The 18,947-nt window shown below is 41.6% G+C and overlaps 1 non-coding gene across 1 annotated transcript; it reads right to left on the minus strand.

Moving 5' to 3' along the window:
• Positions 1–15,007: 15,007 nt before the first annotated feature.
• LOC123324382 lies at positions 15,008–15,114 on the minus strand. Its single transcript, XR_006539763.1, has one exon. It is a non-coding gene; the product is annotated as a U6 spliceosomal RNA (small nuclear RNA).
• Between the last annotated feature and the right edge of the window lie 3,833 nt (positions 15,115–18,947).

Consider the following 18,947-nt stretch of genomic DNA (forward strand, 5'->3'; position numbering starts at 1 on the left):
CATTTCCTGAATCATTAGAAAAAGTGAATTATTACATGATCTCTTCAGAGAGCCTGGCCTTTTCTCTGCTGGGGGAATTAAGAGGAGGAACTGGTCCCATGTTCTGGATGGAGTAGCCAAGAGAGACGGTATCCCTCCTTTCAAGGCCAGATCAGGGGTAACAGGAGCATTGCTAAGTCAAAAGGTATCCATCTGTTAAGGCTTCTGATACTTATTGACAGACTTCTCTCCAAAAAGTTTGTAGTATTTACACTCTTCCCACCAGTATGTGAGAAGTAGCGTGAGAACCCTCACCCCCACTGGGTGTTACAGTCTTTTTCACCTTTGTTCTTTTAGGAGGTGAGGAAAGACACCCCATGGGTTCTGTGGTGATGATGCTATGTGTGTGGTTTTCTTTTTCCTCCTACTTTTCTTTTCTTCTTCTTTTTTAATCTTCCCTTGGTTACCAGTGAGGTTGAATGTCCTCTCATGAGGTCATTGGCCACTTGCAAATGTCAGTCAAATACCACGTCATCATATCCGTTCCATATTTGCCACTGGAATATTCTTTTACTCCTAATTAGTTCGTGAGAGTCATTCATGCACTGGGAACGTTATCCCTTTGCTTCTCATGTGTCAAAGTGTTGCTCCTCAGTTTCTGCTTTGACTTTTAAATCCACGTGGATAGTAGCATATAGAAATTTCAAATTTTTATATAGTCAAACCCATCATCTTTAAATTTTATTGTCTTTTAAGCAGGCTCCATGTCCAGCGTACAGCCCAATGCGGGGCTTGAACTCACAGCCCTGAGATCAAGACCTGAGCTGAGATCAATTGAGCCACCAAGGTGCCCCATAACCCATCATATTTTTTTTTTTTAAAGATTTTTATTTATTTATTTGACAGAGAGATAGAGAGCACAAGTAGGCAGAGCGGCAGGCAGAGGGAGAGGGAGAAGCAGGCTCCCCACTGAGCAGGGAGCCGGACGTGGGGCTCGATCCCAGGACCCCAGGATCATGACCTGAGCCGAAGGCAGCCGCCTAACCAACTGAGCCACCCAGGCGCCCCACCCATCATATTTTTTAATGGTTTTTTGCTTTGGTGTCATTTTTAGAAAGGCCTGCCCCTTCACTTCCCAAGATGAAATAAACATCGCCTATTTTCTTCCCCAGTACTTTTATGGAGTTTTGTATGTGTTGGTATATGTGTACATTTTTATAGCTGGAATTTACTAAGGTGTGAGGTAGAGAGCCAGCTTTATTTTTTTAACATGAAAAAATTTAAAGCAGGTGTTACCAATCACCACAATCATTAAAGCATTCTGTGGGTTGCTGTTGGGAGACATGAGTAACCAGCCTATCCAGAAAATGATATCAAGTTATTAAGATACAACTTAATGAGAAGGGAGGGCAGAATCCAATGGCTTTATCCTACCTGATCTTATCTCTGATCAGTGACTCCCTTTCTAAATGAAACAGCCCGGATCAAGGAACTTGTAGGGTTAAGGCATCAACCCCAGATCTGTGTCAGGAACTGGGCTTCTCCCTGAGCACATGGGGCTCAGACCCTCACCGATTCTGCCCCTGGAGCCCAGGGTCACGGAGAGGGCAACAAACAGTCTTATGCACCTAACATCTCTTCACAGAGTGTTGAAGAATACAGGCGAGCTCTGGGTGGCCAAGTGAGAGAGTCCAGTGGCTCAGAGAGGTCCGAACTTGGGTAACAGGGTGTGGATTTGCTCTGCGATGCTAAGGTGCAGGAAAGCCTACATTTTTCTATTTTTCGAAGTCAGATTAAACGTGGCTCAGTCTTCAGCTGCCTTATTGACAGGATGGTCAATTTCATGATTTTGGGGAGCCACCTCTCTGCCGAGGATTCCTCAAGAGTCCTGGGGGGCAGTGGGCGTCAGGTTCGTGGCAACTCAGAAGGTTTAACTGGGAGAATTTAGAGAAGACTACTTCCATGAGGACACTATGATGGCACACATCTGGTTGCGTCTTTCCACCATGTCAGCTTTGTTCAATCATAAAGCAAGGTGAACATGACAGTAAAGCAGGTTCAGGATTCTGGGCTCAATGACATTTCACTGTGTGTTTAATGTGGCTTCTCACACGTCACACACTGCAAAGCACAGCACAGAGTCGCACAACTGCCAAGATACAACAAGGGGTAGGAAGTGAACAAACCAAACGCTAAGTCAGGTGAGCGTGCAGTTGAGATGGGGCCCCTGTCCCATCTGGGTCGGCTCTTGGCACGTGCTGTTTATTACGTTCAAGCAGTGGAGGATCTCTGTTCTGTTCAGGGATCAATCAGGCAGAACCTGATGGGGTCAGACGTGAAAGGGTCAGCATCTAGAAAGTCTGACAGTTTGCTGCGAAAATCCTCCCATTTTAAAGGAGTTTAATCGGTCTTGGGCCTTGGCAGACCTTCTCTGGTTCTGCCGGGTATCAGTTCTGGGTGCCATCAGCCTGGGCTAGTTTCTGCGATATCTGGTCTTAGCTACAACCCCCATGTCTGCTTGCATCACCACCCAACACCAGCCGCCGCTGACACAAGTGACTCCATTTTGCTCTCTACAACTACCCACGAGATAAGGGGACTAAGGGGAGATTGAGAGCTGGGAGCATGAAAGATGGGCCTTTCAATAGTACTTTTAACTGCTGAAAGCAGCCACTGGCAGAACGTGGCCAAGCAGGGCAGAGAATAAGCAGAATGGATTTGGGGGGTGAGCAGGTAAATGGAGAATAACCAGCATGGGGCCTTATGGGAGTCCTGAAAGGAACCCCCCAGCCCGTGGTCTCACTGGTGTTTCTTTTTTTTTTTTAGAGAGGGAGAGTCGGGGAGGGGGAGAGGAAGAGAGAGACTCTTAAGCAGGCCCCACCCTCAGCATGGAGCCTGATGTGGGGCTTGACCTCACAACCCTGAGATCATGACCTGAGCCGAAATCAAGAGTTGGATGTTTAGCTGACTGAGCCACTCAACACTGAGGCGCCCCACCCTGGTATTTCTTAACTCTAGTCTGGGAAATCGAGCCCTCCTGGGCAGGAGCTCACACCTATGTCGTGATCACGCCAGCCCACTGGCACCATGGGCGGGCCTGGGGGCTCGGCTGTGTGTGGGTTGGAAAAGCTGCGCTGCCTTGGGGTGCCGATGCTTTCCCTGGACACCGGTAACATGGGCAACAGCCTCTCCCTTCCCCACTCAACTAAGGGACCCAGAGGTGGGGCCGGTCTCCCCGGGGTGGTAGAGGTGGTGGACCAGGCACGAGCACCATCGGAACTGTGGTTCTGAGGCTCTCCTAGAGTTTCACTGTGGCTGACCTACACCTGCACCCTGGCGAGCAGAGCCAGTGAGCCGGGGCCACCTCGGACATCGGAGCCACGGGGCTGGAGGCAGCAACAGCAGCCAGCGGGAGGCCCCCGGGTAGGGTGTGGGTGGGGTGGACTCCTGCAATGATGGAGGCCTGTGTCCCTGAAGGACTGTCTGCATTTCTGCTTCCCTAGCAGGCAGCCGGAGGGAACATACTGGGGACAAATTTGGGGACATATCCAAGCACGGCAGGAAAACTTCATATATTAGGGTAGGCTACACCCCCAAACTGACCAGCCTTCCTGCTGACAAGGCAGGGAGGTCCCAGAGTTGGGGAAACTTGGACATAAATGTAAATGTGATCTTACTTGTCCAACAAGCAGGTGAAGCTTATGGACTCTCCCATTACACTGGTTTTGATATTGTGAAAAATAAATAAATGTGTCTCAGGGAAAGAGGTAGGAATGGATTCATGAAATCCACAAGCTTACCTCCCCTGAAATGAAACAAAACCTGGGGAAGTGATAGCCTCTTGAAAATTCACCTTATGTCTCTGAGAACTGTGAGGTTAGCTAATCACGAGAGCTTTCCTTATGATATTGTCCCTATGGAAAAGAGAGCTTCCGGGGCGCCTGGGTGGCTCAGTTGTTAAGTGTCTGCCTTCGGCTCAGGTCATGATCCCAGGGTCCTGGGATCGAGTCCCGCATCAGGCTCCCTGCTCGGCGGGAAGCCTGCTTCTCCCTCTCCCACTCCCACTGCTTGTGTTCCCTCTCTCGCTGTGTGTGTCTCTGTCAAATAAATAAAATCTTTAAAAAAAAAAAAAAAAAAAAGAAAAGAGAGCTTCCATCCACATTTTTATTATCAGTCAATGTCTAGAAGAGTTTACATTCCTGGAAAGGATAAATTCACTTGAAAGGGGGCAATATTTATTCAACAAAGAACCAACTCCTCTGAGTCTGCTGAACTTGGTTTAATACTTTCTTTCAAATCCCATATTAAAGGTGAGCAAGAGAGGCGCCTGGATGGCTCAGCTGGTTAAGCGTAGGACTCTTGGTTTGGCCTGGGGTCATGATCTCAGGGTTGTGGGATCAAGCCCGAGCCCCACGTCAAGTTCTGCTCTCAGTGTGGAGTCTGCTTGAGATTCTTTCCCTCTCCCTCCCCCTCTATTGCTCTCTCCGCTTGCTCATGTGTGTGTGTGCATGTGTGCACTCTCTTTTTCTTTAAAGAAATGTGAGCATGAAAATAAATTTAATGTCGTGATTATTAATTCTAAGGATCTGATCAAAGGATCAGTAAATACAATGGACTGAGTGTTGTAACAAATAAGCTTAGGGGCACCTGGGTGGCTCAGTCGGTTGAGCGTCTGCCTTTGGCTCAGGTCATGATCCTGGGGTCCTGGGATCGAGCCCCGCGTCGAGCCTCAAGTCAGGCTCCGTGCTCGGTGGGGAGTCTGCTTCTCTCTTTTCCTCTGTCTGCTGCTCCGCCTGCTTGTGTTCTCTCTCTCTGTGTCAAATAAATAAATAAAATCTTTTAAAAAAATAAGTAAGCTTAAATACACACAGGCAATTTTCACCTGTAGGAAACAGAGTTTTAAAACAGCTTTTTGAGATATAATGTGTACATTAACCAATTCACCCATTTAAAATGTAGAATTCAATGGCTTTTAGTATATTCAGAGTTGTGCTACCATCACCATAATCCATTTTAAAACATTCCATCACCCTGAACCACCCCCCACCCCCAAACCATCAATCCTCAATCCCTCCATGCCCCACAAACCTAGGCAACCACCAATCTATTTTCTGTGTCTATAGATTTGCCTATTCTGGGCATTTCATATAAATGGAATCAGACAGTATGTGGCCTTATATGTCTGCTTTCTTAAAATAACATTTTAAAGATTCAGTGATACTGGGGTGCCTGGGTGGCTCAGTCAGTTAAGCATCTGCCTTTGGCTCAGGTCATGATCCAGGGTCCTGGGATCGAGCCCCGCATCAGGCTCCCTGCTCCGCGGGGAATCTCCTTGCCTCTCTCCCCAGCTTGTGCTCTCACATACTCTCTCTCTCTCAAATAAATAAATAAAATCTTTAAAAAGAAAGATTCAGTCATATTGTGGCATATATCAGTACTTTGTTTTTTTATGGTTACATAATATTCCACGGTATGCATCCACCACATTTTGTTTATCCATTCATCAGTTGATGGACATTTGCATTGCTTCCATTTTTGGCTATTATGTATAATTCTGCTATGAATATATTGCACAGATTTTGGGGTCAACATATGTTTTCATTCTTTTGAGTATATACCTAGGAGTGGAATTACTGGGTCATATGGTAACCCCATGTTTAACTTTTTGAGGAGCTGTCAAACCGTTTTTCAAACTGGTTGCAGCGTACATTCCCACCAAAAGTGTGTGAAGGTTCTGACTGTTCCACATCATTATCAACACTTGTTTTATCTGTTTTTTTTTTTTAAGATTTTATTTATTTATTTGACAGAGACAGAGAGAGAGGGGGAACACAAGCAGGGGGAGCGGCAGGCAGAGGGAGAAGCAGACTCCCCGCCGAGCAGGGAGCCCGACGGGGGGCTCGATCCCAGGACCCTGGGATCTGAGCCAAAGGCAGCTGCCCAACCGCCTGAGCCACCCAGGCGTCCCTTATCTGTCTTTTTGATTACAGCCATTCTAGTGGGTGTGAAGAAAGAGGTCTTTAAACAATAACAATTATGGTGAGAGCTAAACAATCTCACGAATGATATTGGATTCCTTTTTTTTTTTTTTAAACAGACAGTGAAGAGATGCTCAACATCACTCATCACCAGGGAAATGCAAATCAAAACTACAGTGAGATATCACCTCACATCTGTCAGAATGGCTAAAATCAACAACATAAAAAACAAGCGTTAGCAAGGACACGGAGAAAAAGGAACCCTTGTGCACTGTTGATGGGAATGCACACTGATGCAGACCTTGTGGAAAACAGTATGGAGGGCCCTCAGAAAATTAAAAGTAGAACTACCCTGTGATCTGGTAATCACACTAGTAAAGAATATGAAAACACTAATTCAAAGGGATACATGCACCCCTATGTTTATAACAGCATTATTTACAATAGCCAAACTATGGAAGCAGCCCAAGTGTCCATCAATAGATGAATGAATAAAGAAGGTGTGGTATGTACATATGGACACAATGGGATATTATTTAGCCATAAGAAAGACTGAAATCTTGCCATTTGCAATGACATGGATGGAGCAAGAGAGTATAATGCTAAGTGAAATAATTCAGAGAAAGACACGTACCATATCATCTCGCTCATATGTGGAATTTAAGAAACAAATGAACAAAGAAGAAAAGAGACAAACAAACAAACAAACAAACAAACCAGACTCTTAACTATAGAGCACAAACTGATGGTTACCAGAGGGAAGGTGGGGGTGGGGGTACGGATGAAACAGATGAAGGGGATTAAGAGGACACTTATCTTTTTTTTTTTTTTAAAGATTTTATTTATTTGACAGAGACACACACAGCGAGAGAGGGAACACAAGCAGGGGGAGTGGGAGAGGGAGAAGCAGGCTTCCCGCGGAGCAGGGAGCCTGATGCGGGGCTCGATCCCAGGACCCTGGGACTATGACCTGAGCCGAAGGCAGACGCTTAACGAACTGAGCCACCCAGGCGCCCCAAGAGTACACTTATCTTAATGAGCACTGAGCCATGTATAGAACTGTTGAATCACTGTATTGTACATTTGAAATGAATATAACACTGTATGTTAACTATACTGGAATGAAAATAAAACAATTTAAAAACAAAAGAGAAAAAGAAATATGTGTTTGGATATAGGTATTACCCGACTGAAAACTTGCTCTCCTCTGCAGACAGATGGCATTGCTGATAGAGATGTTGGCCAATATTTTCAGAGTTCAGGGACTATTCTTCAAGAGGAACAAAAATATTGACCCCTGAGTAAGGTGAATGAGTTCATTGTTTATCTTAACCTTCTTCCCCATGGTGAAACACTTGCCATCCATAACATGGAAGCAAAATGTAACTGTTTTTACTGCATCTGACAAGATAATTCTGGTGAACATGAAGTGTGAGGATTTGGTTAAGAATTCTCGGGGATGGGGCACCTGGGTAGCTCAGTCGTTAGGTGTCTGCCTTTGGCTCAGGTCATGATCCCAGGGTCCTGGGATCAGGCCCCGCATCTGGCTCCTTGCTTAGTAGGGAGCCTGCTTCTCCCTCTGTCTGCCACTCCCCCTGCTTATGCTCTCTCCATCTCTCTCTCTGACAAATAAATAAATAAAATCTTAAAAAAAAAAAAAAAGAATTCTTGGGGACCATCTGAGGCAGTGGGAAGCCCCAGGCTTCTACCTCCTGGCTGACTGCAATTTTGGGCCTGTGTATGGGCCTCCTGGCTGTGGGAGGAGATGGTGGGGGATTCAAGGTTGGCAGCAAAGAGAAATGGCCCGATTGGAAGCGAGGAGAACCACAAAGCTGACCTGAGAGGGATGACTGAGCAGAGCTCTTGTGGAGAGGCGACATTTGGCACGAGATAAGGAAACCGCTTGACCCAGTGGCGAGCCCAAGGCCACGGACTGTCTGTGGGAGAGATGGGTTCAAGCCTCTCTGAGCCATTGTCTCTGACTGCCGTCACACAGAGCAGGGACCATGAAAATGTTGATTGCGTGAATGATGGGTGTCGGGATAGAGGAAGCTGGTAACAAGAGGGGGACTGGGTGCTGCTGGACAGGGATGGGGGGCACTTTTTCACTGGCTACCCTTTGCACTAAATGAGTATATTACTTTTCAGAATAAATACGTCAAATAACAAGTTCTACTATCTCCCACCAGAATAAGAGGCCACTTTTGAAGGATCAAAAATCAGCTTAGCTTCAGTTTTCCTTTTTTTTCCAAAATAAATATTCTAAATAAATAAATATTCTAAGCCCAGCATGATGCCCTGGTTGCTGTTCCATCCTTGTACACTAAAAATAAATGAGGCAAAATGGGCAGGAAATTGTTTATAGCAAGAATTACAGAAAACAGTGATTATTACACTTTATTTATTTATTTTTTTAAAAGATTTTATTTATTTATTTGAGAGAGAGAATGAGAGAGAGAGAGCACATGAGAGGGGGGAGGGTCAGAAGGAGAAGCAGACTCCCTGCCGAGCAGGGAGCCCGATGCGGGACTCGATCCCGGGACTCCAGGACCCTGACCTGAGCCGAAGGCAGTCGCTTAACCAACTGAGCCACCCAGGCGCCCGATTATTACACTTTAATAAGACTCTTTACAAATTAATTGGATTGAAGGCTTTGATAGAGGATTGGTTAAAGTCATGAAAAAACAATATATTCAGAAGAAAATACATTTATAGCATATAAAAGAAGTCAAAACATCACCAGGAATCATACAGATGAAGTTCAAACATAAAGCACTATTTTCAATCACTAAAATAGTTTTTTTTTTAAGTATAATACCCAATTCTGACAAAGTTATAGTGAAATTGCTTTAGGGCAGCATTAACTTGAAAATTACATATATTTGGAGTATGTACTGGATATATATCAATTGTCATAAAAATGTTTATACTGCTTGATTGAGGAATCTCAAGTTAGTATATCTTGTCTAAGGAAATTATCCAAAAGGAGCTTAACCAAATATACAAAAATGGTATCAAACCATTCTTTATAACGCTTAAACACTGAATACAATTATTGTGCACAAACTTAATGGAATATTATACAGTCTTTTAAATTAATAAATAAAAATAATTTTTTCAAAGCAAACAATTTCATGCATGTGCAGAGATTTAGTTGCATGGATGTTTATTTAACACTGTTTATGATAAAAGATTGGAAATTATGTATCTAACAGTATGATGTAATTTTGGTCAAATAACTAGTGGAAAATTCATAATGTTTATTTAAATTAATAACTATATAGAATTGTATTTGTCCACATGCTGATACATAATTTCAAGTTTTTGAAGTGAAAAAGTTACAAAACAATGGCAAAGTATATTCCATTTCGATTTCAAAACTTTTCAGACTTTTCAATTTCAAAACTTACTAAAAAGCTACAGTAATCACGACAGTATGGCACTGGCATGAAGTTAGACTTATAGATCAACAGGATAAAACTGAGAGCCCAGAATAAATCCATATGCCTGCGGTCAACTGGTTTCGACAAGGGTGCCAAGATCACTCAGTGGGAAAAGAACAGTCTTTTTAACAAATGGTGCTGGGACAGCAGGATAACCACAGGCAAAAGAGTGAAGTGAGACCGGGACCTCATACCATATACAAAAATTATCCCAAAATATATAACAGATGTAAATGTAAGAGCTAAAACAGGAAAAAACATAGGCATAAATCTTTGTGACCTTGGATTAGGCAGAAGTTTCATAGATACGACACCTACAGCACAAGCAACCAAAGAAAAATAGATAATTTGGACTTCATCAAAATTAAAACTTTTTTATTGCACTGGAGGATATTATTAAGATAGTAAAAATACAACCCACAACATGGGAGAAAATACTTGCAAATCACATACTTGATAAGGGCCTCGCATCCAGAAAACATAAAGAATTCTTATAATTCAACAATAAAAAGACAAGCCAATTAAAAAAAAGGGTGACAGACTTGAACAGACATTTCTCCAAAAAGATACAAAAAAGGTCAATAAGTACATGAAAAGATGCTCACCATCACTAGTTATTAGGGAAATGCAAATTAAAATTTCAAGGAGATACCACTTTACTAGATATCACTCTACTAAAATGGCTGTAATAAAAAAAATGGGAAATAACAAATGACATCAAGGTTGTGCAGAAATCTGAACCCTCGTCCATTGCTGGTGGGAATTTAAAATGGTGTAGTTACCACATAACCTGGCCCATATGACCCAGCAATTCCATGTCTATGTGTATACCCGAAAGAACTGAAAACATATATTTATGCAAAAACTTGTACTTGAATGTTCATAGCAGCATTAGTCATAATGGCCAAAAAGTGTAAACACCCCAAATGTTTATCAACTGATGAAGAGATAAACAGAATGTGGATATACATACAGTGGAATATTAGTTATCCATAAAAGGAATGAAGTACTGATTCATGCTACAATATGGACAAACCTTGAAAACATGCTAAGTGAGAGAAGCCAGTCACAAGGACCAAGCCACATTCCTCTTATATGAAATGTCCAGGATAGGGAAATCCATAGAGACAGAAAATTGGTAGTTGCCTAGGTCTGGGAGGATGGGAGGGAAATGACAGCTAATGGGTATGGGCTTTCTTTTTGGTGTGATGAAATGTTCTAAATTGATTGTGGTAATGATTGGAAAACATGGTGAATATACTGTAAATCACTGAACTGTACACTTTAAAATGGTGAATTAGATGTTATTTGAATTATATAGTTGACACTTGAACCACATGGGTTTGAACTGTGTGGGTCCACTTATATGCAGCTTTTTTTCTATAAATGTAGCACTGTATGTATTGTAAATGTATTTTATCATTTTCTCAGTAACTTTTTTCCTCTAGCTTACTTTATTGTAAGAATACAGTATATAATGCATACAACATATAAAATATGTGTTAATTGAATGTTTATGTTATTGGTAAGGCTTCCAGTTAACAGTCGGCTATTAGCAGAAACATTTGGGGGAGTCAAAAGTTATATGCAGATTTTCAGCTGTCTGGGGGATTAGTGCCCCAACCCCTGCATCGTCCGAGGGTCAACTGTATATCTCATCTTAAAAATTTCAGAAAAGTATATTCCAAGCCAAACCCAAATGTCTATCTATATGTCTATCTGTCTCTTTCTGGGTGGTGGAATCAGGCATACATTTTTAGTTGCTTCTTCATAATCAAATGTATTATCTAAGTTATTTCCAATTAACATTTATAATTTATGTAATAGCATAAGATAAAAGAAAACTCTATAATAAACATGGACCATACTAAGTTACAATTTATAAAAGAAGGGATGTAAGATAGTTACACATTCTGCAACTATGCGGGAGTATCTAGCACTAGTCCTGAAAAATAGAACAAAATAAAAATAATTGTGCACAAGTAGTAAAATTATGTATGAATTTTTTTGAAACTTTTTTCAGTATTATGATTTTTATCTTTACAATTAGGAGGGAAATAACCATATTTGCCTCACGAAATGAATTTGGTTTTTATTTGATATTGAAAGTGTTAATGACAACATTATCAACTCTAGGTGCCTTTTTTAAAAGAATTCACTGATTCATTCTACAATAAATTTTCCATTCTACAATAAACTTTTCCTTTAGCTAATCTTTTCCTTTTACCTGAGTTCTCTTTTCTTCTTGTGTAAGTTGTATTCAAAATTGTTAACTCCCTTTAATATTTAAAACTTATCAGAGTTTAACTTTGAATAATATTTCCTAATAATTGAAACTTTTTTTGTGTTTATAGTTTTTGCATTTTGTTTCTCTTATATTCTCTTGGGTATTTAGTTGGCTATCCTAACAGTCTGCAAATATTTTATTAGTTAATTTCTTCTCAGTTTTGCATATTAAGCAGATACCCCCTTATTTTCTTTTCTTTTTTTTTTTAAAGATTTTATTTATTTATTTGAGAAAGAGAGAGAATGAGAGACAGAGAGCATGAGAGGGAGGAGGGTCAGAGGGAGAAGCAGACTCCCCGCCAAGCAGGGAGCCCGATGCGGGACTCGATCCCGGGACTCCAGGATCATGACCTGAGCCGAAGGCAGTCGCTTAACCAACTGAGCCACCCAGGCGCCCACCCCCTTATTTTCTAATTTATTTGTTTCAAATTTTTTGATTTTCCCTTTTAAATTTGTTACCTAAATCTTTAAAAAATTTAAGTATAGATTTAATTATTTTTTTCTTTTTCCTTCTTATTAGCATAGGCAGGAGAGATACAAAAGTTCACTGACAGCTTTAACTGTGTAAATGGTATCTTTTTTTGTCTTTAAAGTAATGTCCCCATATTTGGTGTTGCCTTTTTAACTCAATTATTCCATCACAGAGTCTTTCTTCCATTCTTGCATGATTGTGTGCATATAGGTAGAATATTGGCTTTCTCTTCAACTTTATTTTATGGAAGTCCGAGAAAGCATGTGTAAAATCTTTGTCTACCTATTGTGAATATCTTTATCTTGAAAATTGCAATTAATTGTTTGTGAAGGCTTAATGTGCACTTGAGAAAGCTCCCTATTTCCCAGTTTTTCCTCTTTGGATCAGTTCCTCCAATTGCCTCCTTCTGTGGAAGAAATGGAGGCCCCCGAGGTGCAGGGACTTGCCCATGATCTCTCAGTGGGGCTGGGGCAGAGCCTGTGTTTGCGGCCAATGAATGGAGCATTGTGGAGAGTTAACACCAACATGCTCCAACAGCACCCTTCCCCTGCTGGTGCCCCGTTCTGTTGAAAAGCTACAGAGCAGGGCTGCCTTAGGCCAGACAGCTTTATTGTATGCACACCCTCCCCTGCAGCTTACACTGCATCATACTGACCTGTTATCCTTGGGCTTCTCTTTGGCCTTGCCTGAAGAAGGGATTCTTTCCTAGGATGCTGTCTTCTCATGAAAACAGACCTCCAGTGGGTCCTGCCACGGGTGTTCTGGGCATGCCCAGGTATGCCAGAATCCTGGGATGAACATAACTTAATCAGTCAAGCTGGGACCCGCTATACTTGCTTTCATGCAGCATGATTTACCTGAGCCAGGCTCTTAAATTATCTATCTCCCCTTTCTTTAAATGTATTTTTTTTTAAAAGATTCATAGGTGTGGATTTTGTCTTTTTAATCCAGTCTATGATGCTGTTTTTTAAATAGGAGAATTTAGTCCATTTACATGTAATCTTATAATTGTTGTAATTGTGTTATTCTGTATTTTTCTCAGTTAATAAAATTCTTTGTTTTCTCTTTAGCTTAATTTAGGATTTCTATTGGAGGCCATGTTTTTTCATTCATTTAAGTGAGATGAGATGTTCTCACAATTTTCTGAACAACCCAATTTCCTAGTGTTCTACTATGTTTTCCCTTACCCAACAAAAAACAGACTGTGCTCATTTCTTTATATTTGTTCTAATTAAAAACTACTTTTCTTAAAAAAAAACAAAACTGTTTTTCTTTCTTATGAATAGATTTAGGTTTTTTTTTTTTTTTTTGGTCATTCACTCACCTTCTCTAAGTCCTCTTTAGTCAAATCCTCTTGGTTTCATTTTGGCATTCTGAGAAGTTTTATCTCCAGTTAAATATTTTGAAATATGATGATCACATTTTATAAAAATTATACTTTATACTCTTGCTTTTCAGACTAGGGTATGTCTATCTGTGCAGATGAGCTATCCACTGCATAATATTATTTCTCCCTGTCTATATACCTTCATTGAAATTCGCCCCCCTTTCCTGAGGGTCCATGAGTGCACACACATACACAGAGATCCTAAGGAAGGTATAGGCCTGAATGGCCATAATTGTACTGAGTGAGTCTGTTTCCCCGGGTCAGCTGACTGGCTCCCATGGACCCCTTGCCCAGTTCAGGCTGGCCTTAGCCAATCAGCTGTTTTCTCTCTAGACTTCGAAAACGAAGTGCCTTGTTCAGAATTGGGCCCTGGACCGGGAGAAGACTCACCTTTCATTGAAATTGTCCCCCACCCACCTCACACACACACACAGATGCAGAGCAAACCCCTCCCTCCCCTCCAGCACATGATTCCTTGGAGGAGAGTTGCTATCTGGAAAAAAAAAAATTGGGGGTTCTCTTAGCATGCCAAAAGAGAAGTTTGGTAGCCTGCAGCGTGTGTTACAAAAGGAAGGAAGAAAGTTGTCTCTGTCAGGACCATCATCTACAAGAGACTTAGCTGTTTTACACTCCTAAGACTGACTACTGTTTAGGATAACTTCTTATCAGATGACAATAATAACGAACATGTATTTGCTCTGTGCCAGGCACTGTTTTAAGTGCTTTACATGTATTGACTCATTTAAATTTCACATCAACCTTATGAGGTGGTACCATCATTATTCACATGCTATAGGTAAGGAAACCTCAATGGAGAGGTTGAGTAATTTGCCTAAGGACACACAGTGAGTAACTGAAGGAGTTGGATTTGAACCCAGCAGTTTGATTCCCCTTAAGTGCTATGATGCATTGCTGTTGTATTGGAATTGCCAGCTTCATGTGAGGCTGATATCTGGCAGGGGGCAAGGTACAGGAGAAATGTAAACCTTTGTCCTATAAAGACTTTCCTCTGCAGTGAGTTCTCCAACAAAACAAAGGCATCAACATTCTGGGTTTAATGAGTTTAAATGTCATTCTTTCTCTTTTATGTTTTTTTTTTTTTAAAGACTTATTTATTTACTTATTTGAGAGAGAAAGCGAGCACACGGGGAGGGCAGGGGGAGAGGGAGGAGAGAAGCAGACTCTCCACTGACTGCCCAGCCTGATGCGGGGCTGGATCTGAGGACCCTGAGATCAGGACCTGAGCCAAAATCAAGAGTCAGAGGCTTACTCGACAGAGCCACCCACGTACCCTGTAATTCTTCCTTCCTTTCTTCCTTCCTTCTCTTTTCTTTCTTTCTTTCTTTCTTTCTTTCTTTCTTTCTTTCTTTCTTTCTTTTTCTTTCTTTCTTTCTTTCTTTCTTATTAACATATAATGTATTATTTGTTTCAGGGGTACAGGTCTGTGATTCATCAGTCTTAGAAAAATATGGAACCCTTGACGAATTTGCGTGTCATCCTTGTGCAGGGGCCATGCTAATCTTCTCTGTATTGTTCTAATTTTAGTATATGTGCTGCCTAAGCGAGGACCATTCTTTCTTTTTTAAAATGTAGTAATTATTAGATGCCATTTACAGCTGCTGAGATATATCTGTGATTAAAAGACAGAGCTCAAAATTAGAAAAAAGATGGAAGATCAGAGGAAGAGAAGACCAAAACGGGAGGATGAGAGATAAAGTTAAAAAATAAAAATTAAAGGGGCGCCTGGGTGGCTCAGTTGGTTAAGCGATTGGGCTCCCTGCTCGGCGGGGAGTCTGCTCCTCCCTCTGACCCTCCCCCCTCGTGCTCTCTCTCTCTCTCTCATTCTCGCTCTCAAATAAATAAATAAAATCTTAAAAAAAAATAAATAAAAATTAAGGTAAATTTAAAGCCAAAGATGTGGGAATAAAAACTTAGAAAGAATAACATTGTAAATGACAAGTTTCTAAAATTCATACTTGAAGTAGCATATGTTAAATAGAAAATAAAAGAAACAAAAGAACAAAGAACTAGAAAATAAAAAAAATCTAAAAAATTAAGAATAACATATTGATAGATCTTGATAAAATGAGCAGTTAGAAGTATTCAAAAAGACAAGATTTTAAATAGGAGCTAGAAGGTAAAAGAGAAATTAAGATAAGGGCTAAGATCTATGAGGCAAAAGTTGTGGAGGATCTAGAAGGATTTATATTTAAACAGCTAAGAAAAATAATAGTCATAAAGATAGAGGGAAAAGAAAAACTAAGTTTAAAAAAAACTAAGTTTAAAGTGAGACAAGAACAAAAACAGACTCTAATCAGACAAGAATTCCAAGTGGGAAATAGTGGTCTGGGTGGGGCTAATTGCTGGAATTGAGGAAGCCAAGATCAATTGATATGGCGATGATGAGACATATTTTTTGCTCACCCATAACACTCAGCCAGCAGCACTATCAGCCTGCACACGTAAGGATGAGGCTCATGGCACTTGACTCCATCCCACAGCTGACTGGGTCCTTCCAAAGTCATACCCCTAGGCCAGCAAACACTCCTTCACTTTGGTTCTTGGAATATGTTCAATTCTACCTTAGTTTTTCTTCAACATATTTAATAGTCCTTTTGTTATCTTTTACTTCCTTCAAGATGAAATTCACATGGGAAAGGCAATCAAACATGTTGTTGTTGAATGGATTTGTTCCGTTGCATTTCCTTGAAGTTCTTGTGGCGTTTGGTTACTATGCTGTTTGTTTTCTCTCTCTCACACACGCCATCTTTATCACCCAGCTTCAATTCTGATGTTCTAACACTTCCTACTGATCCTGATTTGCTTGGTTATTTGCTCCTTTCAGCGTAATTCGTAGTAGTGGGATTGGGTGGGGGGGGATGAGACGATCTACAGGACTTGTTCTTGGACTGGGCTGTAAGGGTGAGGGTGTGGTGGAGGGGTGGGGAGTGCAGGGGTCACGGATGTCTCCTACGTGTCTGGGTTTCTGCCTCTGTGACTGGGTGATGTTAGTATAGGAGAACACCGAGTTAGGGGTGGTGGTGGTTAGGAATCAGGGTCAGGCTGGACCTGGAAAACTCTGGGGCACTATAGCTGTCTCTAATCCTTAAATTCCCAGGAAGGCTTGAATTTCATAATAGACACACTCCCTCCCAATGCCAAAATGGAATTCTTCTGGAGGTAGCAGATGGCTCACTGTTTATACCAACAGGGCATGGTAACCCTGGTCCTCTGTTTATATTCTGGGCATTCCTCAAAGCATTTTGCATCATTAATTGGCTATTCATTATTCAAAGAGACCAAAGTCAGACAAAGCACGTCATCTGGAACCTTTCATGCCCACACCATCCTGGAAGTACAGAGTTCACCCACAACTCCCTGCAGTTCTCTAAAAATATGCTCTTCACAGCAATGAAGTTTCCATCTCTTGAGATAGCACTGAAATCTCCTGGAACCCCAGCCAAGTTGAGCCTAATGAATCACCTTGGCCCTTCAACAGAACACGGTTCATTAGAATTGATGCTCTATTCAAGGCTGCCAGGAACATGCAGGGTAGACTTTATCTATTGTACTTTAAGGATTTGGGGCTTCTTTTTGTCTATATCACAAGTTGACTTTGTCCCTTCTGTTCACAGAACAATTGATTTAGCTTCCTTTTATCAAATTGTAACCATTTTCTGGTCCTGCCTTGCTTATGTTATACCTAGGCTCCCTTGGCTGATATTTTGGGTGTTTTAAACTTTTCAGCCACACATTTCAAATTTCTTGGTTTACTCCCACAGATGGCTGGTTACATCCATTGTCGATAGATTTACAGTGTCTTAGAGAAGACTATGCCTCTTCTGGATGAGCTTGTTGTAATAACTGGATATAATGGGAATGTACTGGTTCTGGACTGGAGGTATGCTTGTGGGGCAAGCCTCTCACCCCAAGTCACTCTACAGTGTGACTCTACAGTTGTGGTTTTCCTTTGGCCCACATGAGGAAGCCCAGAGCTCGCTCTACTTAGATGATACGGGAACACGTCCACCCAGCCCTGAAGCCTTCACACTGGCTGACACCAAACTTTGTCAGCCGTCCCCAAATGGGATTTTCCTATTGAACTTATGTACAATGATTGTCTTTCCTTTGCTCTTGTCCTTGCTCATCTATTCCTGCTTCTAATATTTTTATATTAATAAAATTAATAGGAAGTAGGCCGCATTAATAATTTTCTTGGCTTCATCTTCCATTTCTGGCTCTGAAACCCCAGTTTTTATGTTATTAATCCTTTGTTCTTTTCCTTTTCTGGGTCTTCCCATCCCTGGCCCCATTGGGCCCTCTCCCACCCATTGGATCACTGTACCTTTGCCATCTTCTGCGTCCTGCCCCTGCTGGGCTTCTTCCATCTCATCTACAGTTTGAATAGACAATTTTCCCTACATCACAGTTTCGCGGAGGATTCTGAACTGTGTGAACATTAAAAACCAAAGGCTCAGGGCGCCTGGGTGGTTCAGTTGGTTAAGCTTCCAACTCTTGATTTTGGCTGAGGTCATGATCTCAGGGTCCTGGGATCAAGCCCTGGGTCAGGCTCCACGCTCAGTGGGTGGCGCGCGGGTCTGCTTGAGGATTCTCTCTCATTCTCCCTCTAACCCCCTCCACCCCCTCCACTCACGTTCTCTCTCCCTCTCTCAAATACATAAATCTTAAAAAAAAAAGGCTCATGGGTTCATTTATTCTTTAAACAAACACCGATTGAGGCCTTTGTGTGAGGCAAGTACCGTAGATGCAAGATAAAACAAATTACTTTCCACATTCAAGAATTAGTAGAGGGGTGCCCGGGTGGTTCAGTCGTTAAGCGTTTGACTCTTGATTTCAAGCTCAGGTCATGGTCTCAGGGTCATGGGATTGAGCCCAGTGCTGGGCTCCAGGCTTAGCAGGGAATCTGCTTGAGATTCTCTTCCTCTCCTTCTGTCCCCCCTCCTGCACACGTACTCTCTCTCTCTCAAAGAAACCTTTATTATTTTTTAAAGATTTTATTTATTTGTTAGAGAGAGAGAGAAAGCACAAGCATGGGAGCAGCAGGTAGAGGAGCCTGATGTGGGTGGGACTCGATCCCAGAACCCTGGGATCATGACCTGAGCTGAAGGCGGATGCTTAATGGACTGAGCCACCCACCCAGGTGTCCCTAAAATAAAGAAATCTTAAAAAAAAAAAAAAAAAAGAATTAGTAGAGGTATTAGTGGAGGAATCCTGAAATTTACAAATACTTTCAAAAACATTAAGGCATTCAGGAACAATTTAACGTATCTCTTTTCCTTGTTTGAATATGGAGCATATGGTGGTGGACTCCTTCACTACACAGATTCAAGCCACTGTCGATATTGACACCATATTCCTGAATTTTGATTTTTTATGGTCAC

This window comes from Neomonachus schauinslandi, chromosome 3, assembly GCF_002201575.2.
Source record: "Neomonachus schauinslandi chromosome 3, ASM220157v2, whole genome shotgun sequence".
Taxonomy (NCBI): Eukaryota; Metazoa; Chordata; class Mammalia; order Carnivora; family Phocidae; genus Neomonachus; species Neomonachus schauinslandi.